Source organism: Plecotus auritus, assembly GCF_963455305.1.
Source record: "Plecotus auritus genome assembly, chromosome: 1".
Classification (NCBI taxonomy): domain Eukaryota; kingdom Metazoa; phylum Chordata; class Mammalia; order Chiroptera; family Vespertilionidae; genus Plecotus; species Plecotus auritus.
Genome location: NC_137770.1, coordinates 3,182,847 through 3,209,422, shown reverse-complemented (window position 1 = coordinate 3,209,422; position 26,576 = coordinate 3,182,847). Strand labels below are relative to the sequence as shown.

At 56.8% G+C, this 26,576-nt stretch overlaps 3 gene segments (V, D, J or C); all 3 read right to left on the bottom strand.

Moving 5' to 3' along the window:
- LOC308242753 (Ig alpha-1 chain C region-like) overlaps positions 1-24,327 on the bottom strand; it is an 82,973-nt gene extending 58,646 nt beyond the window's left edge. The window contains exon 1 of the C gene segment in view: positions 24,287-24,327.
- The window catches only part of LOC308242749 (Ig gamma-2 chain C region-like), a 471,879-nt gene that overhangs the window by 24,389 nt on the left and 420,914 nt on the right, over positions 1-26,576 (bottom strand).
- LOC308242652 (immunoglobulin heavy constant mu-like) lies at positions 13,087-25,720 on the bottom strand. The segment is given in 7 exons: positions 25,311-25,720; positions 17,908-18,225; positions 17,488-17,823; positions 16,902-17,216; positions 16,012-16,344; positions 13,398-13,513; positions 13,087-13,308 (listed from the first exon to the last, which is right to left on the bottom strand).

The following is a 26,576-nucleotide window of genomic DNA, read 5'->3' as shown; positions in this document are numbered from 1 at the left end:
TCTCTCCCCCTGTCTCTCCCGCTCCCTTTCACGCTCTCTAAAAATCAATGGGAAAAAGATCCCCGGGTGAGGATTTACAAAACATAAAAACAAAAAAGGCAAAGGGACACAGTACATGTGTCTCGGTCCGTCTGAAACTGAGGGGCCCTCCCCAGGGTGTTTCTGGGCCCACGCACACCGTGAGAACCGACGGCAGCCGGTGGTGTGGGCGCTGAGACCGCCGTGGGGGCCCCCAAGGCCAGCGTTCCCTGTGCCTGCCCAGCACACCTCTGGGGCACTGGCAACCGGCTCTGAGCATGAGGACCCTCTTCTGGCTGGTAGACCCTGGGTGCACCACACGACCCCCGCCTTCAGGGACAAGCTCCTGTCTCAGCCAGGTCCACAGGCAGGTGCGTGCCGGTGCTGGCCCCGGGGCCCTCCTTATCCACTGAGCTCCCTGCGGTGTGACCCGGCGGGTCCTCGGTGCCTGAGGGGCCTGGGCGGCACGCGATAGGTGCTCAGTAGCCGTAAGTTCAGGGCGCCGTCCTTCCTGAGCAGAATGTGACTGAAGACTCCCAGGAGAAGTCATGGAGGGCTGGCCGGAGGAGGCAGCCTAAGGCATGGACAGGCGGGCAGGGGTATGCTGGCAGAGGGGCTCCTCACCTGGGTCTCTGGCAGTGGTGGGGGCTGGGGTGAGTTTCTCTGAGACAGGTGGCCCCTGGGTCACCAAGGGGGCCTGCTCCGCCTCGTCCTTCCTGGTTTCCCAAGATGCTGAAATCAGAGGGGCAGTGGGCAGCTGAGGTCAGAGAGCACTGTGGACGCAGCGGGGACCGGCTGCCGGGTGGACGGGAAGACATGGGTAGGGCCGGGGAGGGGGAGGGGAGGGACCGGGTTTGGGCTAATGCCTCCAGCACTCTGGGGACAGGGGTGGAAGGGACTGGGTTCGAATGCTGGAGCTGGAGCAGCTGAGGGCAGAGTGGGGGGTAGGGAGTGAGCCACTCTGGGGGGTGGCTAGGTGCCCGTCGGGACCAGTCCCTGCTTTGGTCCTTGAGGTCAGGCCCTGGAAGATGCTGGGACATGCTGGAGGCCACCCACCTGGCCACTGGAAGGTCTTGGACGTGTGATCGGCGCTGCAGCTGTGTGAGCCAGGCTTCCAGACGATGGTTCGGTAGAAGAGGTAGGACTTGACCCCCTGCGTGAGATCCTTAATCACAACATCCTTTGCGAGCAGCTCCTCTGTCCCTATGTGCCAGGTGGCTGAGCCGGACCCCGTCACCAGGCAGGCCAGGGTCACGGACACGCCTGCTTTGGGGACCTTGCACTCCGCGACCCTGGGGAACACAGTCACACCTGGAAGACAGATGGGTGGTGCTTCTGAGGCCGGGCACTCCCCAGGGCACAGGGCCGTGTGGGAGGAGAGGTCCCAGTCCTGGGAGGCCTGGCAGAGCCCTGGAGGGGAGGTCCAGACAAACCCCGGTCCCCTTGCTCTATGCACCTCCTGTTCTAACCCCTCCCATGGAGCCGCGAGGAGGGGAGGGATACCCCAGGTCAGGGTGTGCCCTGGGTGATGGGCCGGCAGGTGAGGCGGAGCATGGCTGGACTTGTGTGTCGTCACCTGAGCAGCAGTGAGGTCAGCCCTCCCTGTCCCCACTCATGCCTCCAAAGGCCCTGCTGCTTGGGACCAGCCTATCGGCTACTTTGGTCTCAGCGGGGCGTTCAGCCCTGTCCTGGGGGGAGGTGGGGCACACGGCTGCATCAGCCAATGTCCAGACAGGCGACATCCTGCACATGCTTCAGGCCTGGACCCTTGCAGGGCTGTCACCCATGGGCGCTGGGGTCTGAGACTGACAGCTCCCTGGTGGGTTGGCTTGCAGCTTCCTCGTCCTTTCTGTGGGGACCTGGGTGACCAAGTTGGATGGGTCCATGTGGGGTCCCTAAGGGCACTGCTCTATCTTAGTTTCATGGCGCCTTTTCTCTCGGCCCCCACCTCCTCCCATCTCCCCGTGCCCATACTGCCTGTTGGTGGTCCCTGTGATTCAGCTGGCACGCAGGCTGTTGGACTGGGCAGTGGCCCCGTGCCCTCTCCGAGGGTCCCCTGGTGGCAGAGCCCACCGCCCTGCTCTCCCAAGCATCTGGTGACCCTGCTCTCATCTTTTCCTGGCTTTCTCAGCGGGGCTATCTCCCCTCCCCGTAAAGGTAATGAGGTCCACCTGGAGTCAGGTGGCCCCAAACCCCATAGGACTTTGTCCTCACAGGAGGGGGACTTGGACACAGAGACAAGCACAGGCAGTGGCCATGCATGGAGAAAGCTCTACCAGTGGACACCAGCAGCTCCCAGAGCAGCGGTGGGGAGGGCCTGGCCACCCCCTTACAGCCTGGGGGAACCGGCCCTGTGACCCTTGACCTCGACCCCCCAGCCTCCAGGTCTGAGACAGTGAATTTCTGCTGTTTAAGCCCATGGGTCTATGGGACTGTGGTACTTCTGACCGTAGAAAATAAATGTGGACTGTAGTATCAGAAGTGGGGTGTGATGGTACCAACACCTAAGAGTGTGGACGTGGCTTCAGAACTGGGTGGTGGGTGGAGGCCTGGAAGGACTGAGGTGAGGGTTAGAAAAACCCAAACTGGGGGAGCATTTGCATTCTTGCTTTCCCGCATTGTCGTCATTTGGGCTCAAATAAATTCTTATAAAAATTCTCTACAGAGATGGTGGTGGTGCAGTAGGGGCATCTTTCTCCCACCTCCTCCCAGAATCTAACTGGGATTGAAACTAAATTGGAGACTATTCACCCTGAAATACCAGAGGAAGACTGGCCGGAGAGGAGACTTTGAAACCAGGAAGGGCAGAAACCACCTCAAGACTGCACCTGTACGACAGCTCAGACGACGTGGTCGGGGTTGAGCCTCACAGTTAGCCAGCCTGAGAGGAGATCCCGACCACAAATGGGACAACAATAATCAAGATACAGTTACAACAGAAGAGCCCGAAACAACACACTAAAGGGTCACTCCTAGAGCATCCGTCTCAGGAGTTCAAGGAGACAGCACCATCGGGGTCCCACCGGATATTTACCACAAAGACTGGGAGTCGTAGCAGGTCTATCTAACACATAGAAACAAACACAAAGAGACAACCAAAGTGGGGAGACAAAGACACAACCCCCACATGGAAGAAAACGAGGACTCTCCAGAAAAAGACCTCAATGAGATGGAGGTAAGCCATTTATCAGGCGTAGAGATCAGAGTAATGGATATAAGGATGCTCAGGAATTTAGTAGGAACTACAACAGGGGTGGGCAAACTTTTTGACTCGAGGGCCACAATGGGTTCTTAAACTGGACCGGAGGGCCGGAACAAAAGCATGGATGGAGTGTTTGTGTGAACGAATATAAATTCAAAGTAAAGGAGCGGAGGGGAGAGCAAGAGAACCCTCCTCTCTTTGGGCTCCGCGGGCCGGATAGAACAGCCGAACGGGCCGGATCCGGCCCACGGGCCGTAGTTTGCCCACGGCTGAACTACAAGGAACTTAGTGGGAACTACGTCAACGTGACAAGGAGCATAGAAACCATGATCCAGAACCAGCCAGAAATGAAGAATAGTATATCTGACATAAAGAATACACTGGAAGGAATTAAAAGCAGGCTTGATGAAGCAGAAGATCAGAATCAGGGATTTGGAAGACAAGGTAGGAGAAAACATTCAATCAGAGCAGCAAAACAGAAAAAAAACACACACACACACAAAACAACTTAACGCACATGAGGAGAGTTTGAGGGGACGTTAGGGCAACATGAAATAAAAGAACATCTGCATCATAGGGGCCCTAGAGGGAGAGGAAAGTGAGCAAGGGATAAAGAACCTGTTTGAAGGAACCATGACAGAAAACTTCCCTAATCTGGTGAAGGCAAAAGCCATACAGGTTCAGGAAGCGGAGTCCCAATCAAGATGAACACGAAAATGACCTACACCAAAACACATCATAATTAAAATGGCAAACATTAAAGGCGAAGAGAGAATTTTAAGAGCAGCAAGCGAGAGATAGTCAATGACCTATAAGGAAGCTCCCATAGGCTGTCGGCTGATGCCTCAGCACAAAAACTACAGGCAAGTAGGTAAAGTATTCAAAGTAATGAAAAGCAAGGATCTGAAACAAAGACTACTCTATCCAGCAAGGCTATCATTCAAAATTGAAGGTGAAACAAAGAGCTTCCCAGACAAAAAAAGACTAGAGGAGTTTATTACCACCAAACCAGCATTGCAAGAATGCTAAAGGGACTGTTGTAAGAAGATTATATATATATTAGAGGCCTGGTGCATGAATTCACGCACATTGAAAGGAAATTAATTAGAAGCAATATTTTAATATCGCTATTCGCCCTTTCTCTATCATAGAAGTGTCAACCAAATTCATGATCGACAATGACAGATCAAAACACACACATGTGGCCAAAACCGGTTTGGCTCAGTGGATAGAGCGTCAGCCTGCGGATTGAAAGGTCCCAGGTTCAATTCCGGTCAAGGGCATGTGACTTGGTTGCGGGCACATCCCCAGTGGGAGGTGTGCAGGAGGCAGCTGGTCGATGTTTCTCTCTCATCGATGTTTCTGACTATCTATCACTCTTCCTTCCTCTCTGTAAAAAATCAATAAAATATATTAAAAAAAAAAACACACACACACACACACACATGTGATTGGTGCCAGTGAGAGCTTTATACGCTGAGTGGCCAGATGATGATGATCTCTGAACGCATAATAATCTGGCCACTCAGTGTATAGCCTGTATAATAAAAGGCTAATATGCAAATTGTCCCCTCGACCAGGAGTTTGACCAGCAGGCAGGCCGGCCAACCGCCCATGTCTCCTCCCCCTGGCCAGGCTGGCCGGACCCCACCCATGCACGAATTCATGCACCGGGCCTCTAATATATATATAATATCATAATAATCTGGCCACTCAATGTATATACATATTAGAGGCCCGGTGCATGAATTCGTGCATGGGTGGGGTCCGGCCAGCCTGGCCAGGGGGAGGAGACATGGGCGGTTGGCTGGCCTGCCTGCTGGTCGAACTCCTGGTAGAGGGGACAATTTACATATTAGCCTTTTATTATATAGGCTATACACTGAGTGGCCAGATTATTATGCTTTCAGAGATCATAATAATCTGGCCACTCACTGTATGTATCATGCATGCACAAGTCAACTTAGCCATATATATATAATAAACTTGTTTAACTAGACCTGCTTTCTGATTTAGCTAAACTTTTTTCATCCCAGTGAAGCACCCCAACATCTTTTTCAGGTAATTTTGAGCAACACAGCAGGAAATACCAACATGAAGCAGATTATGATTGTAGATCATGCAGGGAGAACAAAGGGTAAAGTATTTAACTGCAGCAGTGTCTGACTATATTCTGTGCAGTGAGAAAACCTGAAGTCATTTTCAAGGTCCAGCATTTTTTACTTCTTTTCAGTCGGGTCCAGTTTCTAAGCTTTCTAAATCTCCATTTTCTGGCTAATGAAAAGAAAATAGGATTCCACCGAGTCTCCTATCTACGTACTCCAGGACTTCTGTGACGATCAAATGAGATGAGGCACAGGAAAATGCTTCACAGACATTTGGTTAAAGTGTAAAATGTTTGCACCTGGCTGTAAAGCAAGTCATGTTCCTGGGCTGAAGAAATTCCAAGGAGGCTAGTCATTGCTACGGAGAGGAAGCTGGCCGTTGCTACATGATGTCTTTACCCAGACAAACACTTAGCATATTAGCTATATATATATATATTAGCAATAAATAAGTACTTAACAATAATAACCTTAAATATAAATGAATTAAATGCTCCAAACAAAAGACATTGGGTAGCTAATGGATAAAAAACATGACCCATATATATGCTATTTACAAGAGACCCACCTCTGAACAAGTGATTCATACAGATTGAAAGTGAAGGGATGGGAAAGAATTGCCAAAGCAAATGGAAATGAAAAAAATAAGTGGGGGTCGCAATACTGATATCTTACAAAATTGACCTCAAAATGAAGGCCATCACAAGAGACAACGAAGGTCACTACATAATAGAAAGGGATCGATCAACAAGAGGATATAACCCTGGTAGACAAATATGCACCCAATATAGGAGCACCTAAAAATATTAAACACCAGCTGGAGGACTTTAAAGTAGAGATCGACAGCAATACAGTCATAGTAGGGGACTTTAACACCTCGCTGACTTCACTTGATACATCTTCTAGACCAGCCGTGGGCAAACTACGGCCCGCGGGCCGGATCCGGCCCATTCGGCTGTTCTATCTGGCCCGCAGCGCCGAAAGAGCGGAGGGTTCTCTTGCTCTCCCCTCCGCTCCTTCACCAGCAGCAGTGTTAACATGGCAACGTCGGGAAACACGGCCGCAGCTCCTTCTTCTGAGTGGGTGGATTTATATCCGCCCATTCAGTAGAAGGAACAACCTCTCAATCTTCCAGAGGCTCCTTGTAATGCCCGCGGACGCGTCCCCCGACATCACCCTGGCAATGCGTAGATACGTTATCGTGGTGATGTAGGGAGACACGCCCCTGGAGAGCACAGTATCAGAGCATTAGCTAAAAAGGAGACCAACAACACTGTTCCCACTGACGTTGATGTTTTAAAGACCAAAAACCTTTCAACCCAGTCTACATTGCCATCTACATCTACGTCCCGGGCATAATTTGGAAGTTGCACTAAAGAAAATGTTTAATTTACTGTTTACACATTCTGTTCTTTTCTATTTGTTTTAGTTTTAAATTATTTTATTATATTTAAGTTTAATTTGAAAGGCTTTTGTACCTTTCCTTTGTTAGGCAATTTTATTCTGCCTTTGCCATCTTCAATATAAGGTATGTTATTGTGCTATGATTCCTCCATTTTTTGAAGTTTCAAATTATAATAATTAGTGTTTACATTCTTCTTGTTAAAATGTTTGAAATGAATAAAACTATTGAAATAAAAAAAAAGACCGTACCCTTTTATGTAATGATGTTTACTTTGAATTTATATTAGTTCACACAAACACTCCATCCATGCTTTTGTTCCGGCCCTCCAGTCCAGTTTAAGAACCCATTGTGGCCCTCGAGTCAAAAAGTTTGCCCACCCCTGTTCTAGACAAAAAAAAAAAAAAAAAAAAAAAAAAAAATCAACAAGGAAACAGTGATTCTACGTGAAACACTAAATCAGATGGATTTAATTGACATTTACGGAACATTTTTACCCCAAAGCAGCAGAATAAACATTCTTCTTTTTTTTTTATAATATATATTTTTAAAATATATTTTAATGATTTTTTACAGAGAGGAAGGAAGAGGGATAGAGAGTTAGAAACATCGATGAGAGAGAAACATCCATCAGCTGCCTCCTACACACCCCCCACTGGGGATGTGCCCGCAACCCAGGTACATGCCCTTGACCAGAATTGAACCTGGGACCCTTCAGTCCACAGGCCGACGCTCTATCCACTGAGCCAAACCGGTTTTGGCTAAACATTCTTAAGTGCACATGGAACATTGTCAAAGATACACCACATGCTGGGACACAAAACGAATCGTTACAAGTTCGAGAAGACTGAAATTCCATCAAGCATCTTCTCAGATCACAATAGCATGAAACTAGAAATCAACTACAATAAAAAAAAACCTAAAACATTCAAAAACGTGGAGGCTAAATAGTATGGTATTAAACAATGCATGAGTTACCAATGATATCAAGGAGGAAATAAAAAAACTTCCTGGAAACAAATGAAAATGAACACACAGCAACCCCAAATCTATGGGACACAGCAAAAGCCGCCATGAGAGAGATGTTTACAGCATTACAGGCCTACCAGAAGAAACAAGGAAAATCTCAGATAAACAATCTAACCCCACAACTAAAAGAATTCGGAAGAGAACAACAAGAATAGCCCAGAGTAAGTAGAAGGAAGGAAATAAAGATCAAAGTGGAAATAAATGACGTGGAGACTAATAAAATCAATACAGAAGATCAATGAAACCAAGAGCTGCTTCTTCAAAAAGATGAACAAGGTTGATGACCATTTCGCCAGACTAAAGAGGACCCAAATAAAATCAGAAATGAGAGAGGCGAAATAATAACTGACACCACAGAAATATAAAATGTTGTAAGAAAATACTGTGAACATCTCTATGCCAACAAACTTGCAACCTGGGCTACATAGACAAATTCCTGGAAACATACAATCTTCTAAAATTCAACCAGGAGGAATCAGAAAAATCTGAATAGACCAATAACAATGAATGAAATTGAAAGAGTAATTAAAAATCTCCCAAAAGTCCTGGACCAGATGGATTTACAGGAGAACTTTACCAAACATTCAAAGAAGAACTAATACCTATCATCCTCAAACCATTCAAAAAAATTCAAGAGGAGGGGGGACTTCCAGGCTAATAAGAAAAAAGGCCAGCGTTACCATTATCCTAATTCCAAAACCAGATAAAGACACTACAATGAAATAAAATTACAGGCCAATCTCCCTGATGAATGTAGATGCTCAAATCCTCAACGAAACATTAGCAAATCATGCAGCAATACATTAAAAAGATCACACACCATCACCAAGTGGGATTTATTTCAGGGATGCAAGGTTGGTACAATATTACCAAATGGCATTTGAAAGTCAGTTAATGTGATACATCACATAAACCAAATGAAGGGTTAGGGATCATATCAATAGATGCAGAAAAAGCATTTTATTATTATTTTATTATTTTTTAAAAATATATTTTATTGATATTTTACGGAGAGGAAGGGAGAGGGATAGAGAGCTAGAAACATCGATGAGAGAGAAACATCGATCAGCTGCCTCCTGCACACCCCCCACTGGGGATGTGCCCGCAACCAAGGTACATGCCCTTGACCGGAATCGAACCCGGGACCCTTCAGTCTGCAGGCCGACGCTCTATCCACTGACCCAAACCGGTCTCGGCAGAAAAAGCATTTTAGTAGGGATTGCATTGACTCTGTAGATCGTTTTGGGTAGCATGGACATTTTAATGATGTTGATTCTTCCAATCCATGAACATGGTATGTTCTTCCATTTGTTTATGTCTTCCTCTATTTCTTTTTTCAATGCCCTATAGTTTTCTGAATACAGGCCTTTACCTCCTTGGTTATGTTTATTCCTAGGTATATTTTTTTGTTGCAATGGTAAATGGGATTTTTTTTTTTTTTTTAGTTTCTCTTTTGGAGAGTTCATTATTGGTGTATAAAAATGCCATTGGTTTCTGGATGTTAATTTTGTATCCTGTTACTTTACTAAATGTATTTAATAAATCTGGTAGGTTTTTGGTGGAGTCTTTGGGGTTTTTTATATATAATATCATGTCATCTGTGATTAATGAGAGTGTTACTTCCTGCTTTCTAATTTAGATGCCTCTTATTTTTTCTTCTTGTCTGATTGCTGTGGCTAGGACTTCCAGTAACTGTGTTGAATAAGAGTGATGAAAGTGGACATCCTTGTCTTGTTCCTGAACTTAAGGGAAATGCTTTCAGCGTTTGCCCATTGAATATGGTGTTGGCTGTAGGTTTGTCATATATGGCCTTTATTATGTTTAGGTATGTTCCCTCTAATCCCATGTTACTGAGAGTTTTTATCAAAAATGGGGGTTGGCCCAGCTGGTGTGGCTCATCGGTTGAGCACCAACTCATGAACCAAGAGGTCACCAGATCAGTTCCTGGTCAGGGCACATGCCCAGGTTGGGGGATCAATCTCCAACTGGGGCATGCAGGAGGCAGCCAATCCATGTTTCTCTCTCATCGATGTTTCTGTCTTTCTATCCCTCTCCCTTCTTCTGTCTCTAAAATCAATAAAAACATATATTTTTTTAAAATGGGTGTTGGATTTTGTCAAATGCTTTCCCTGCATCTGTTGATATGATCATGTGATTTTATCCTTCATTTTGTTTATGTGATGTATCACAGTTATTGACTTGCAAATATTGTACCAACCTTACATCCCTGGAATAAATCCCACTTGGTGATGGTGTATGATCTTTTTAATGTCTTGCTGGATCTGATTTGCTAATATTTTGTTGAAGATTTTAGCATCTATACCAGGGGTGGGCAAACTTTTTGACTCGAGGGCCACAATGGGTTCTTAAACTGGACCGGAGGGCCGGAACAAAAGCATGGATGGATTGTTTGTGTGAACTAATATAAATTCAAAGTAAAGGAGCGGAGGGGAGAGCAAGAGAACCGGATAGAACAGCTGGATCCGGCCCGGGGGCCGTAGTTTGCCCAAGGCTGATCTATACTCATCAGGGATATTGGCCTGTAATTTTCTTCCTCTGAAGTGTCTTTCTCTGGTTTTGGAATTAGGATAATGCTGGAATCACATAGTTCACACATCTAGAAAAAGTATTCAAAAAATTTACATGGGACAACAGCGACAAAAAAGACCCCGATAGAGCCACAGCCATCTTGAGAATGAAGAACAAAGGTGGAGGGATCACAAAACTGGATATCAAACTATACCACAAGGCCACTGTCCTCAAAACAGCCTCGTACTGGCTCCAGAACAGGCATATAGACCAATGGAGCAGAACAGAGACCCCAGGAATTGACCCAAGCCATTACGGTCCACGAATATTTGACAAAGGAGGCATGAACATACAATGGAGTCAAGGCAGTCTCTTCAATAAACGGTGTCGGGAAAATTGGACCGATACATGCAAAAAAAAAATTGAAATTGGACCACCAACGGACAGCACGCACACGAATAAACTCAAAATGGATAAAAGACTTAAATGTACGTCACAAAACCATAAAATCCCAGGAGAAAACCTAGGCAGTAAAGTCTCAGCCATCTCATGTAGCAGAATTTCACCGATACATCTCCTAGGGCCAGTGGTCGGCAAACTCGTTAGTCCACAGAGCCAAATAGCAACGGGACGAGGATGGAAATTTATTTGGAGAGCCGAAAACCGACGTCTGCGCTTGGGCCACCAAGTTTCTTTCTTTTTTTTTTTTTTTTAATATATATTTTATTGATTTTTTACAGAGAGGAAGGGAGAGGGATAGAGAGTTAGAAACATCGATGAGAGAGAAACATCGACCAGCTGCCTCATGCACACCCCCCACTGGGGATGTGCCCGCAACCAAGGTACATGCCCTTGACCGGAATCGAACCCGGGACCCCCCAGTCCGCAGGCCGACGCTCTATCCACTGAGCCAAACCAGTCAGGGCGGCCACCAAGTTTCAATCGCACCGCTCGTGCGCGCCCGCACGTGGTATTTTGTGGAAGAGCCACACTCCAGGGCCCAAAGAGCCGCACGTGGCTCGCGAGCCGCCGTTTGCCGACCACTGTCCTAGGGCAAGAGAAACTAAGGAAAAAAATAAAAAACACTAAACCACATCAAACTAAAGAACGTCTGCACAGAAACCACCCACAAAATGGAAAGGGACCCCATTGTGTGGGGGTATAATACTTGCCAATGATACATCGGGTAAGGGGCTAATTTCCAAAACATGTAAAAGGAACTCTTACAGCTTGGCAGAAGGGAGACAAACACGCCAATTTAAAAATCAGCAAAGGACCTGAGTAGACCCGTCTCCCGAGAGGACGTGCGAATGGCCGGGAGACAGACGAAAAAATGCTCGAAGACACTGATCCTCAGAGACGCACGTTGCAATGATAAGGACACCTTACCCCACACCTGCAGGAACGGCTACTGTCAACAATGGATGCCCGTCGGCGGGACAGCACATGGAAGTTTCTCTCGCGAATCCATTACAAAACACGTAATGGGGCTTGAACTTGCGTGGGGCCACGGCCTCCCTTTCCCTTCCTTCCCTCTCCTCCCTCCCTCCCTCTGGGGTGGGCATGCCGGCCACGGGGCCTTCCTGCCTGCGGCCCCCGGAGTCTGCGCCGCCGCAGTCCGCGGCTGGGGAGCCCTCTGGTCCCAGAACCCCTCACTCTCGCGACTCCCCAGCCTGGTTTAGCTGAGATTTGGGACCGAGAGGGGGATGCTGGGTGGGTTAGACCTGCGGGGGTGTTGGGATGGGGTATTCTGCATGTGAGAAAGATGTGAGTTTGGGGAGCCAGAGGGTGGACTGCTGTGGCCTGAGCTGTGTCCCCCAATGTATATCCTGAGGTCCTACCGGCTGGCACCGCAGAAGGCAATTCATTAGGATGATGGCGGGGGTGATCGGTGCGTTAAGGTGAGGGTTCCCTGGATTGGGATGGGCCCCGCACCCAGTGTGACAGCGAATTTATGCGAAGGGGGTTTGGGGACAGACACACACACACAGGACGCGCGGGGCTGGGCCCGGATGGGATCCACTTAACGGAAACGAAGCCGGAGCCTGGAAGCTGTCCACGTGGAGCCCAGGCCAGGGGAGACTGCCCCTCGGGCCCGTGTCCTTTTCCAGTTCTGCTGCTGCGGACACTCACCCGCAGGGCCAGCTCACGCTCAGGCCTGGACACCCCACGTCGGCGGCCGCCCTGGAAGTGCCTCTTCCCAGAGCCGGGCTCAGCGGCTCCTGCCCTGGCCCCTCCCGGGACCCCGGCCCTGCCGGGTCTGCCCTGCCTGCCCCCGGGGCTGCCTCTGCCCCGGCCCCGGCCACCACAGCGGGCCGGGACGCTGCATGGCCTGCGGCCGCCTGGCTGTGCGCCCCTGGCCCGGTGAGCCCCATGGCCCCTGCACATGGCTCCAGCCTCCCGGCACCTCACGCCCTACGTGGCCCCTGGCCCGGCGGCTGCCTGCCTGGTCTTGGCCCCAGGGTGGATGGCGCCTGCCCTGCTGTCCTGCCTCCCGGGCATGCACGCTCTAGACTGGGCACCGGGTCCCACGGACGCACCCCAGACACGCGGCGAGGGCGGGACAGGCGGAGTGGCTGGCTTTCCAGGAACGGCGACAGGCGGTGAGGCGCGTCCTGCGGGTGCCCCGGCCGGGCGAGGCCCTGCTGACCACGGGGAGGCCGAGCCCAGCTCCGCGGAGGGGGTGCCGGGGAGCCCAGGCCGGCGTCCCCCCAGCTCAGCCTCGTCCTTCGGGCGGATGTGCCCCCAGCCCTCCCTTTCCCACGCGCCCGGCAGAATTAGGCTCTCACAACACGCAGTGTCACCGGATAACGCACACATTTATTTCAAGGCGACCAGGGCACACACAGCGCAGTGACCCGGGTCCAGGGAAGCGGCTTCCTCGCGCTGGAAGCTGGAGGCGCTCGGGGGAGGGTTATGTACAAGGGGCCCAGCACGCGGGCCCGGGCCGGGGTGCAAGGCGGCGGGCGCCCCCTCGGTTCCGTCTCCTTGTGTCCACGCTCCTGCCCGGCGGGTCACTTCACCTGCGGACGACAGAGGCAGCGTGAGGCACTGCTCGGGGCGGGTCTGGGTGCCCCTGACCCCCTGACCCCCCGCCTGCCCGCCCGCCCACCTTGAACAGGGTGACTGTCGTGCTGTAGAAGAGGCTGAGCAGGAACAGGACGATGAAGGTGGAGGCCATGGTGTTGAGGTTCTCGAAGCCCTCCTCATCGGCGCTCACCTCCCCCCCTGCAGGGACACAACATGGGGCTCAGTGCTGTTCCCAACCCCCCTCTCAGGCCACCCATCTCCCGCTGCCCAGGGCCCTGATGGTGCTGCCCCAGAAGGACAGGGTGGGGCGGGGAGGGGGGGCGGCGGCAGAAGCGGGGGGCAGCAGGCAGGCCCTGAAGCGCTCAGGCTGAGCCTCTCGTGGGCAGGTCTGAGCCTGGCGTGAGCAGGGCTCCCACAGCGGCTGGGAGGCTGGGCAGAGGCCCTGTCCGTCCTGAGAGCCCTGGGTGCAGGGTGACAGCAGCTCACAGACACAGGGGTGGGTGCAGCGGGGCTGGGGGGGGGGAGGACCCAGTGGAGTGCATGCAGGGTCTTGGATTCTCCTCGAGGGGGTACGGCCAGGGCCATTTGGGGTGATGAAGCTGGGAGTGGGGCCTCCTGTCCCCTGCGGTTGGGGGTGGCAGTGGGGGCAGGCACAGGTCTGGGCCCGAGGGACCCTCCTTGCTTCCTCGGTGGGACTCGCACTCTCTCCTTGGAGTGGAGAGGGAGTGTGGGAAGCCGTGGGGGGGGGCCCTGGCTGGCTTGTCTGGCCCACTAGGAATCATATCTCTGGGACCCAGAGGCCTGACAGACACCTGAGGGTCCGGGCAGAGTGAGGCTGGGATGGACAGACGGACACATACAGTGGGATCTGGAGCCCCAACAAGGATGGGCCTTTGAGGCAGCGTCTGGAGCCCAGGGCCTCAGAGGACCAGGAGCATGGGGTGTCTAGGGGGTGGCCCAGGGGGCAGTGCCGTCTGCTGGGAACGGAGCCCCGCCCGGGCCCCTGTGCCCCTCGCTCCCTGCTGCAGGCGGCCTCTTTCCCCACAGGGTGTTTGTGGGGCAGAGCCGCCAGATCAGCCTCCCTGCCTCCAGGACACGCCGACTACTTCTGTTCACAGGGGGTGCAGGTCCTGCTGCTTTACCAACAGCCTGGACTGGGCCGGGGTGACCCCGAGGCTGCAGCCGCCCGCCAGGTGGCCCCCTGAGCCCCTGTCCGGGGCCTGGGATGGTGCCTGGTCAGAGTCCTGGCTGGGCCGGTCCCTGGGTGCACCTCCAAGGGGAGACAGAGGACAAGCAGGCTGGGCAGGAAGCCGCGCAGCAAGCGTGGTGCAGAGGCAGGCGTGTGCAAAGGCACCGAGTGACCTGGGCGCACAGGGTGGACATGTGTGTGTGTGTCTGTGTCTGTGCGCACATGCATGTGTGTGTCTGCAGGTGCATGTCTCTGTGCAAATGTGTCCATGTGTCAGTGTACACCTGTGCATCCATGACTCATCTGTGTGTGTGAGTGCCCATGTGAGTATGTGACTGTGTGTGCATGTGTATATGAGTGTGCATTAACTGTGTGTCTGTGTGAATGTGTGCATGCATGTGCAAGTATCTCTGAGTGCATGTGTGTATGCCTTTGCATGTGTGTATGTGTACATGTGCCAGTGTGCCCATGTCCATTGCATCTGTGTCTCTAGAGCCATGTGCGTTCATGCCTGTGTGTATGTGTCCATGTATGTGCATGTGTGTATGAGTGTGCACGTGTCTGTGTCTGTGTGTATGAATGTGTAGGTATTTGTGTGTCTGTATCCATGTCTTTGCATGTCTCCATGTTCCCACATCCACTGCATGTGTCTCTTTGTTCATATTCATGCGTGTATGTCTATGCCTGTGTGCCTGTGTGCTTCTTTGTGTGTCTGTATCTTTGCATGTGTCTCTGTGTATACATGTATGTGACACTATGCACGTGCCTGTGCATGTGGACATGTGTGTATATGTCTTCACACACATGTGCACACGTGCATGTGTTTGTGTGCCCGTGTTCACAGTATATGTGTCTGTGTCCACATCCATGTATCTGCATGTCTCTGTGTGCCTGTGTCCATGTGCCTGTGTGCCTTTGTGTGTGTCCATATCTGGGCATGTGTCTGTGTGCATGCATGCATGTGTGCACATGTGCATGTGTTGTGTGCCAATGTCCACAGCATGTGTATCTGTGTCCATGTGTGTGCATATCTCTTTATGTCTGTGTGCATGCATGCATGTGTCTCTGTGTGTGCAGGTATGCATGTGTGGTGTACACCCATGTCCCTGTGAGCCCATAGCAGCCGTGGAGAGGCGGTGAGCATTGGCACTGTCTGCTGTGAGCACTCTGCAGGGGCTCAGGGCTTTGAGAGGCGAGTGGGAAGCCAGTGGGTGAAGCAGGGGTGGGGGTGGTGGCGGCGGGTGGGGGCAGCACAGCCATGGCCCCAGCAGGCAAGAGCATTGCTCACTCAGACCAGCATCTTTTGAACAGATATTTTTATTTCTAGTTTTTATAGAATGCAACCCCCCCCCCCCCCCGCGTTGACACAGTCAGTTGCATACATGCACACACAGCGACCGGTCAGCCAGAGGCTCCGGGACCGCCCTGGAGGGGCAGCCTGGGGGTCAGTGGCAGGTGCTGGCCAGGTCAGACATGACCAGGGACACGTTGTACAGGGTGGGTTTACCGGTGGACTTGTCCACGGTCCTCTCGGTCACCGAGTACGGCAGGGCCTCGTGGGCCACGACGCAGGTGTAGGTCTCCCCGGCGCTCCAGTCCTCCTCGCTCACCGTCAGGATGCTGTGGACGAAGTACAAGCCGGGGGCCTGGGGCTCGGGCACTGGGGCGCTGGTCACATACATGTCGGAGGACACGGGCTGCCCTCTCTGCAGCCACTGCACGAACACGTCGGGGGGCGAGAAGCCCTTCACCAGGCAGGTGACCGAGGCCGACTCCCGCAGGCTCAGCTGCTCCCGGCTGGGCGGCTGCACGTACACCGCGGGCATGTGCTTGGCCCCGTCTGTGGGAAGAGGGGCGGGTGAGCCCAGGTCGGGGCGGCGGGGTTCAGCCCCCGACCACAGGGGAGCAGAGGGCACGTGTGTCTGTGTGTCTCAGTGTATGAATGTGCAGGTATCTGTGTGCATGTCTGTGCATGTGTGTGTCCATGTATATGTTGCATGTCTGTGCTGGTGTCCACGTATATGTTGGATGTCTGTGCCTGTGTGCCTGTGTCCATGTATATGTTGCATGTCTGTGCCTGTGCCCATGTATATGTTGCATGTCTGTGCCTGTGTCCATGTGTATGTTGCATGTCTGTGCGTGTGTGCCTGTGTCCATGTATATGTTGCATGTCTCTGTGTGTGCCTGTGTCCATGTATATGTTGCATGTCTCTGTGTGTGCCTGTGTCCATGTGTATGTTGCATATCTGTGCGTGTGTGCCTGTGTCCATGTATATGTTGCATGTCTGTGAGTGTGTCCGTGTGTGCCTCTTGCTCCCGGGCCTGCCATGGGGTCCCCAGCCCTGGATGCCATGCGTGGGAGGGTCTGGGGTGGCGGGAAGGGTGGGGCCGGCCTACCCTTGGTCCTGAAGATGGTGTGCTTCAGCGGTGAGGGCAGGTCCGTGTGGGTGACCGTGCAGGTGAACTGCTCGCCCGCCTCCCAGTCCTCCAGGCACACCGTGGCCTTTCCCGTGGCGCTGAAGGTGGCGTTGGGGTGGCTCTCGGAGATGTTGGTGTGGGTTTTCACCTCCTCGCCATTCTGGCGGGTCCAGGAGATGTGCAGGCTGTCATAGGTGGCCAGGTCCGTGACCAGGCAGGACAGCGTGGCCTCCTTGGTGAGGAAGATGCTGGCGAAGGTCGGGGGGATGGTGAACACTCGGATGGTGGACGTACCTGGGACAGGAGAGGGGGTGGAATCAGGCCAAGGCATCGACTTGGCAGAGCCTCTCCTGGGCCTTGGGGTCCTGCGGGAGGGGACACCCGGCCCAGCCCTACAAGGGCCCCGAGCAGCCCTGTGGGGCCCCTTCCCCGCCCCTGGCCTCTCTGGGAAGCCAAGGCTCGGGGAGCGGCTGGCCTCGTCGGGGGCAGGGTCTGCTGACCGGAGTGGACACCTGTGTGTTGGGGGGGTGTCTCTGCCTGGGGCCCTCGGGGCAGGACCACTCACTGGGGCCGCACATGGACGACACGTTCTTCTGGAAGATCAGCTCCTGGTGCTCCACTTGGCAGGTGAACACGCTCTGGCTCAGCCAGTCGCTCTCGGTGATGGTCAGCGTGCTGGTGACCCTGTAGGTCACGGGGCGGGCTTTGCGCTCGACCTCTGGTTGGTCCGTGACGAAGCCGGAGGTCAGCAGCTTCCCCTCCTTCAGCCAGGACACCGCGATCTTCTTGGGGCTGAAGCCCGTGGCCTGGCAGATGAGCGTGGACGTGCGGGGGCCGGGGCCGGTGAAGGAGTCGCGGGGCGGGATGAAGACGTTCACGTGGGGGGGCGAGACGCCGCCACCTGCAGGGAGGGGACAGCGTCAGCCTGGCCACCAGCCCCCCTCGCCCGCCCCTCTCGCCTGCCATGGGGGGAGGCCCCGCTCACCTGGGAGGGGCACTTGCAATTCTTTTTCGCCGTTGGAGTGTTTGACCTTGCACGTCACGAACTCGTCCGTGCCCTGGAGGATGTCGGCCGTGGGCAGGAGAACCTGCGAGCTGGCCTCGTACTTGCCTCCCCTCAGGACCGATGGAAAGTTCTGGACGCCCTGGCTGCTGACGGCGCTGCTGTTCTTAAAGCTCCAGGAGAAGGTGACGGCCTCGGGCAGGAAGTCCTTGGCCAGGCAGCCCATGGCCACCAGGCGCTCATCGTACAGGGAGTTCTCACAGGAGACGAGGGGGAAGAGGTTGGGGGCCGCCGCGCTCGCTGAGGACCCGAGCGGACAAAAGAGAAAGGGGGTGAGCGGGTGACTTCCCAGACCCGGCTGGGCAGGGGGTCAGGCCCGGCGCCCCGCAGTTGCCTCTGGGGCCAAGCCCACGACGGGCCCCCCAGGCCTCGCCACCTGTGGAGCAGGCAGAGTGGCAGGCCGGAGCCCTGGCCGAGGCCCCCACCCCACAGGAGCCGGCTCTGAGCCTGGGGGGACGGGAGCGGCTCTTGCTGGAGCGGCAGGCCTGGCCCTTCCTCCCCCGGCGGCGCTGTCCCAGACGCAGGAGGACGTGCGCTCAGCCCCCGGCTCACACGACCCAGGCCAGGCCAGCGCGGCCTTCCCTCTCAACACCGCAGCCGCACGTTCAGCCCCAGCACCGGGAGCCCTGGGCAGCGGCCAGCGAGAGAGGGGCCCCTGCGAGCCCAGCCCTCACTGCCCGGCTCAGCCCCATGGAGCCCTGCCCGGGTGCCGGGGTCCACGGACAGTGTGTGATGGGGGGACGGACACAGACTCAACTCAACACATCCCGGCACAACCAGGTCACGGGGTCAGCCCAGCCCAGCTCAGCTCACCCAGCTTACCCTACTCACCTAGTTCCCCCGATCACCCAGCTCAGCTCACCCAGCTCACCCAGCTCACCCAGCTCAGCTCACCCAGCTCACCCAGCTCACCCAGCTCACCCAGCTCACCCCGATCACCCAGCTCAGCTCACCCAGCTCAACTCACCCAGCTCACCCAGCTCAGCTCACCCAGCTCACCCAGCTCACCCAGCTCAGCTCACCCAGCTCAGCTCACCCAGCTCACCCAGCTCAGCTCACCCAGCTCACCCAGCTCAGCTCACCCAGCTCACCCAGCTCAGCTCACCCAGCTCACCCAGCTCACCCAGCTCAGCTCACCCAGCTCATCTCACCCAGCTCACCCAGCTCAGCTCACCCAGCTCACCCAGCTCACCCAGCTCAGCTCACCCAGCTCACCCAGCTCACTCTGATCACCCAGCTCAGCTCACCCCGCTCACCCAGCTCACCCCGCTCACCCAGCTCAGCTCACCCAGCTCAGCTCACCCAGCTCACCCAGCTCACCCAGCTCAGCTCACCCAGCTCACCCAGCTCACCCAGCTCAGCTCACCCAGCTCACCCAGCTCACTCTGATCACCCAGCTCAGCTCACCCCACTCACCCAGCTCACCCCGCTCACCCAGCTCAGCTCACCCAGCTCAGCCAGCTCAGCTCACCCAGCTCACCCAGCTCACCCAGCTCAGCTCACCCCGCTCACCCAGCTCACCCAGATCACCCCGCTCACCCAGCTCAGCTCACCCAGCTCAGCCAGCTCAGCTCACCCCGCTCACCCAGCTCAGCTCACCCAGCTCACCCAGCTCACCCAGCTCAGCTCACCCCGCTCACCCAGCTCACCCAGATCACCCAGCTCACCCAGCTCAGCTCACCCAGCTCAGCCAGCTCAGCTCACCTCGCTCACCCAGCTCAGCTCACCCCGCTCACCCAGCTCAGCCAGCTCAGCTCACCTCGCTCACCCAGCTCACCCAGATCACCCAGCTCACCCAGCTCACCCAGCTCAGCTCACCCAGCTCACCCAGCTCAGCTCACCCAGCTCAGCTCACCCAGCTCAGCTCACCCAGCTCACCCAGCTCAGCTCACCCAGCTCACCCAGCTCAGCCCAGCTCAGCTCACCCAGCTCACCCAGCTCAGCTCACCCAGCTCACCCCGCTCAACCAGCTCACCCAGCTCAGCTCACCCAGCTCAGCTCACCCAGCTCAGCTCACCCAGCTCACCCAGCTCAGCTCACCCAGCTCAGCTCACCCAGCTCAGCTCACCCCGCTCACCCAGCTCAGCCAGCTCAGCTCACCCAGCTCACCCAGCTCAGCTCACCCAGCTCACCCAGCTCACCCAGCTCAGCTCACCCAGCTCACCCAGCTCACCCAGCTCAGCTCACCCAGCTCACCCAGCTCAGCTCACCCAGCTCACCCAGCTCAGCTCACCCCGATCACCCAGCTCACCCAGCTCAGTTCACCCAGCTCACCCCGCTCAGCTCACCCAGCTCAGCTTACCCAGCTCACCCAGCTCACTCCGATCACCCAGCTCAGCTCACCCAGCTCACCTAGCTCACCCAGCTCACCCAGCTCAGCTCACCCAGCTCAGCTCACCCAGCTCAGCTCACCCAGCTCACCCAGCTCAGCCAGCTCAGCCAGCTCAGCTCACCCAGCTCAGCTCACCCAGCTCACCCAGCTCAGCTCACCCAGCTCAGCTCACCCAGCTCACCCAGCTCACCCAGCTCACCCAGCTCACCCAGCTCACCCAGCTCAGCTCACCCAGCCCACCCAGCTCAGCTCACCCAGCTCACCCAGCTCAGCTCACCCAGCTCACCCAGCTCACCCAGCTCACCCAGCTCAGCTCCCCTAGCTCACCCAGCTCACCCAGCTCACCCAGCTCACTCCGCTCACCCAGCTCAGCTCACCCAGCTCAGCTCACCCAGCTCAGCTCACCCAGCTCACCCAGCTCACCCAGCTCAGCTCACCCAGCTCACCCAGCTCACCCAGCTCACTCCGCTCACCCAGCTCAGCTCACCCAGCTCAGCTCACCCAGCTCAGCTCACCCAGCTCACCCAGCTCACCCAGCTCAGCCCAGCTCAGCCCAGCTCAGCTCAGCCCAGCCCAGCCCAGCCCAGCTCAGCCCAGCTCAGCTCACCCAGTTCAGCTCACCCAGCTCAACAAGCTCACCCAGCTCAGCCTGGCTCAGCTCAGAAAGCTCAGTTCAAAGGGGTGCAGTTCAGCTCAGCTCCGGCCGCCCGGAGCAGCCCAGTGCAGCCCTGCTCAGCCCAGTGGTTCTGGTCAGAAAGGCTTACGCACCCGACCTGCTCACCTCAGCGGACGCGTCTCACCCCGGAGTTCTGTGCAGCTGGGCTCGGCCCGGGTCAGCTCCTTCCCAGAGCCTCTTCCTGCCTTTCGCCCTGACAGCCCGCTCCCAGCCCCGGCCCCGCTCCCGCTGGTGTCTGGCTCCCAGCAGCGCCAGTCACTGCCCTCCTCAGCAGCCTGGTTAAAACACTGCTGCCACTTTAAGTCAGTCAACATCAGGGCTTGGGGAGCACTGGATCGGCAGAGCTGCTCCCCACCCTCAGCCCCCGGCTTTAACCACGTTCCCTCCAGAGAAGAACCATCCCCCGGAATGGCCAGGACAGGCATCTTTCTGATCTCGCACTTAGAGGCCTGCTCTGTGGCACACGCGTGGGCCCTTCCTCACGCGTGACCCGAAAACCGCAGCTGCGCTCACAGCTCAGGGAAAGACAACAGCAGGGGCTTGTCCGAGCCGCCCCGCCCGCAGCCGGGTGGCCACGGGGCACACTGGCCACTTTTCCCCGGAAGGTTCTCTGGGGAGAGCTCACGGGGAGGGACCCACACAAGGGCAGCTTGCGGGGGGAGAGGTCACACACACAGGCCTCTCCGCCTCCACTGAGCACCAATGGTCCAAGATCCCCCTTCAAGGGGAGGCAAAGCTGTCAAACCCACTGCCCCGCAGGCTGGCAGTGTGGTCTCTCCCTCACTACGCCTGCTGGCCACTCGCAAGCCGGGGCGAGGGGTGGTGGTGAAGGGGGGGACCTTTGTCCTGCAGCCATTCCTCCAACTCCACCCCTCACTCACTCGGGACTCGAACTCTGTCCCTGGGCCCTCGGGAGAGTGGCCGGCTGGGGGCGGAAGCCGGGGCTACCCCTCCTGGCCCGGGGCTCGGCCGCTCTCAGACCACCCTCCCCCCCCCGCCTCCACAAGAGCAAGTTCAAGGGCAAACAAGGCCTTGCCACGCGCCTGGTTCCTTTCTACCTGGAGACCTGACGGGTTTCCTCTTAGTCCACTGAGCTGATCCGTGACCACCCCCACCCCCACATCCCGCCTGCCCCCTGTCCTCGGGGGCACGCTTGAAAATCGGTCTGAGACAAAGGCAACTTTATCTGACTTCGCAAAGTGTCCTCATGGAGAGAAAGGCTAACTTAAAAAAAACCCGGACAGTCCCCGTGACACCGGGCGTGGGGACGGGGACCCGGGGACCCGGCCAAGGACCCCTCGTGGGGCCAGCGGATCGAAAACAGGACGTGGGCCCTCGGCCAACGGCCCCGAGGCGGTTTCACGCCTCACACACCTCACCTTGGGAGCGAATGTAAATGAGGGGCTGGTACGCCCGAGTCCGAGAAACGAAACCCCAAACCCAGATGCTGAAAGAGGAACTGGGGTCCCGGCCCCCGCCTTATCCCAGAGGTCAGCCACCAGGTGCTGTTTGGCTCCAGCGACACGTTTAGATTTGCGGGCGAAACCCCGAAACCACGGCTCAGAACCAGAAGCCGTAAATGTGTCAGCCCTGCTTCCTCGCTTCCAAAAATAGACTCCGGCCGCCCGCCGGCTGCAGGTGCACGGCCCGCACCCCCCTCCCCCCCCCTCCCGCCACGGCCGCCACCGGCTCCGCTCCCTCCCAACAACCTCAACGCAGTGAAAAGTAATTTATCTTTTTGTCAAAACTCAGCCCTGAGTCGGGGCCCACGGTTCCCGGTCACCGTTTCTTGGCCAAACTGCCACCACCATCCATTCCAGAAAGACGCGATTCCCCATTATTAATTAAATAATGAGACTTTAAAAAAAAAAAAAATTGTGTCCTTGAAAAACCTCTCACGTTTTAAAGTCACCCTTCTCTTGCCCTGGCCGGCGTGGCTCCGTGGATAGAGCGTGTCGGCCTGTGGACGGAAGGGTCCCGGGTTCGATTCCGGTCAAGGGCACAGGCCCAGGTTTTGGGCTCGGTCCCCAGAGTGGGCCGTGCAGGAGGCGGCCGATCCATGATTCTCTCTCATCATGGATGTTTCTATCTCTCTCTCTCTCCCTCTCCCTTCCTCTCTGAAGTCAATAAAAAGTAATTAAAAATAAAATAAAATAAAATAAAATAAAATAAAATAAAATAAAATAAAATAAAGTCACACTCTTCCTAACCCTATCCTTCAACTCGGTCAGCAAAGTGTGTCCTCAGAGAAGCTGCCTCCCTCGGCTGAGCCCTCGGGCCTCGGCCCCCATCCTGGCCACACGGCCCTCCTCGCCAGTAAAGAAGTCTAAATACCACCTGGCCATTTTTAAATTAAATTAAAGAAAAAGCAATGGACGTGAAAGAAATTAGATTACAGCAAAGCAATGGACTTGCAAAGAACGAGAACATGCCGCCTCCTTCCGAGGACAGCGTTCCCCGGAGCCGCCCGCTCCTGGTTCTGCCAACACCCGGGCTCCGACCGCGAGAAGGTCCCGCGGCCCCGCTGGCCCTCGGCCCGTCCGACCTCTCGCCCCCGCAGGCCGGCAGCCCCTTTCCGGGGCTCAGGGACGCCCAGACTAGCCGTGTTATTTCAGTCTCCGAAAGGCGCCCGAAAATCCAGAGGCTCAGAAGTCCCTGCGCCCCGGCCCCTGTCCTCCCTGGCCAGCCTGCCCAGGCCCCCGGCCAGGGGGACACGTCCCGAGGACCAGCCACGGACGCCCAGAAAGACCCACCGAGAGGAGCAGGAAAGACCGAGGAGGGTCATCGTTCTTACCTGCCGAGACGGTGACCAGGGTCCCCTGGCCCCAGTAGTCCATACCATAGTAATCACAGCGGTGCAATCTCCAGCCTCACCCCACAAAAACTGGGGCGCTGGCCCGGCATCGCCCGAGGCTGCCCGGGGACCTGCCCTGTCCCTGGGCGCCACGTGGAAGCCGACCGCCCACGTCCCTGTGGTCCGGAGGGTCCCGAGCCCCTCAGCCGGCCGATCCCCTAACCTGGCCCCGCGAAGCCAGACCCCCGGCTTCCCCGACGGGGACTCAGAAGTCCAGGCCACGCAGCCGGCCACCCGCCCACGGCGGAGCCCCGCGGAGCGCAGTCCGCACACGGCCCCTGTGGTCTCACGTCGCCGCTGTCCTCGGGGAGGGGAGGACGGTCTCCGGCCCCGCTTGGGGGGACCCTCTCCCCGGCTCCCTTTCCGGACCTCCGGAATGCCAGACCCGACCCCCGACCTCCCCAAGGGCAGCTGCCGTGGGGATGGCGTGAGGACTCACCGGAGGAGACGGTGACCAGGGTGCCCTGGCCCCAGTAGTCGAACCAGCTGTCACATTGTGACAGCCGTGCCCGGGTCCCGGGCAAGAACTGGCGCCCACGTCCACCTCAGGTGGCGCCCAGGAGGGCAGAGGGGGCCGCAGGGCCCGGAGGCCAAGGGTGGCCGAGACCCAGAGAGACACCCCCGGCCACAGAGCCCGGAGGACAGGGTCCGAATCGTCCTCCGCGTCCCGGGGAGCCACAGTGCCCCTGGCGCCTTCCTGAGTCCCCAGGCTGGCCCTGTCCTCCTGGACCCGAGACCCAGACACACTCATTCCCCCCAAAATCATCAAAAACCCCCCTGAGAGAGAGAGGAGAGAGAGAGGAGAGGGAGAGGTGGGAGGACTCACCTGAGGAGACGGTGACCATGGTGCCCTGACCCCAGTATTCGAAGTAGTCACATTGCCCCGGGCTCCCCGAGGCCACGTACAAAAACCCGGCCCCTGCACGGGCGCGGACACCCCCACGACCCCGTCTCCTCAGGACTCCGCACCCCGAGAACGCAGCCCCTCGGACTCCGCCGCAAAGGCCCCCCGTCCCCCACCAGAGGCCGTCTGTGGCGTGGAGACCCCAGTGGCCGCCGGGGCAGCCCCCGGAACGGCCCCACCTAGAGAGCAAGTTAAATCTCTGGAAATTCCTGTCCCGCCCCGGGAACAGAGGAGAGAGGAAGCCGGCTCACCTGAGGAGACGGTGACCAGGGTCCCCTGGCCCCACACGTAGAAAGCATCGCACAGGGACACAGTTCCCGGCCCCCCCCGGACATAAACCTGCCCAGGCCCCCCAGGACGGCCAGGCTGCGGTTCTGCCCAGGGCCACAGGGACCCAGGGCTGGGAGGGAGGCAGGCGGCCTCCTGCCTCACAAAAAAGCACCCCCCCCACCTCGTCCTGTCCCAGGTCTGAGACCAAAGGGGCCCCCTGGCTCCGGCACACCTGAGCCTGCTCCCCGCCCCGCCCTGTCCCGGGTCGGACAGTAGACGCCAGACTCACCTGGGGAGACGGTGACCAGGGTGCCCTGGCCCCAGAGATCGAAGTAATCATAGGCACAGTGAGTGGGCCCCGAGCCGTGGCCTCAGAAATCCCCGGCAGCCGGGGTCCCCAGGGAGCCTCAGGAGACGCCAAGGCTGCTCTCTGCTCTCAGACACACCCACCGGCCCCTGGCGGGCTCCCTCCTGCCCCCCCCCCCCCAGTCCCCGGGGCTGGGTTTGGACCTCCTTCCTGACACCTGGCTCACCCCTGCCGACCCTGCCCCGGCTGCTCCCCAGCACCCAGCTGCGCCCCTTGGCTGGGAGGGCGTCCCCATCTCGTGCTCCTACCCAGCCCCTAGCGCCCCTGGCCCTGAGCCCTGGGGCGGCGGCTGGCCGGGTTTTTGTAGGCTTGTCAATCACTGTGCCCCAGTTAGCACCGTGGTTCCCGGCTTAGCCAAAACCTCCAGGCTGGGGCGGGGGCAGGTGGGTGGAGGCGGATCTCCCGTGGGGGCCAGGCCAGGTGGGGGGGCGGGGGAGGCACAGAGCAGAGGAGACCCAGACAGCCAGGCCTGATTTTCCCTTTTCTTTAGAAATCAGAGCAGACTCTCACGGGCCAGCCCCCCCCCCGCCCCCTGCATTTGGGTCGCTCTCAGTGGAGAAAGGCCTCGTCCTGGGGGGTTTGGGGGGCTGAGGGAACCCCTAGTCCATCGCTGATCGGTGGGGCGGCCCCCTGGGGTCTGTCAGGGTCTCAGCCGAGAGGCTGCTTGCTCTCTCTGGTCACATCTCGTTAGTTCTACCTGTTCGCTGCCCCACAGGTGCGGGATCCTGGGGGCGACTGCCGAGCTGCCCGCGGCGTCCCACAAGGTGGTTCCCGCCCAGTCCCCTGGGGCGGCTGGTCCTTGGGGAGGGATCTCAGGAGGGCAGTTCAGGGAGGGTCCCTCCCCGACACCTGGCAGGCTGCTGTCCCCCAACTCCCGGCCAGAGGGAGGGGAGGGAGGGCTGCATCAGCTCCTGTCCCATGGGCTGGTACCAGGGCTCCGAGGGCACCAGGGGTGGGAGGCAGAGCACAGGCTGCCTGGGGCCAGGTGCCAGCCTGCTGGTGTGCCCAGGGGCAGGCTCTGCTGTGGGGGGGGACAGGAGCACCCACACAGCCGCAAAGCCTCACGGCCTCACGGCCCCATGACCCACGGCCCCACGGCCCCATGGCCCCACAGCTCACGGCCTCATGGCCCCACGGCCCCACGGCCCCACGGCCCCATGGCCCCACGGCCTCACGGCCCCCCATGGC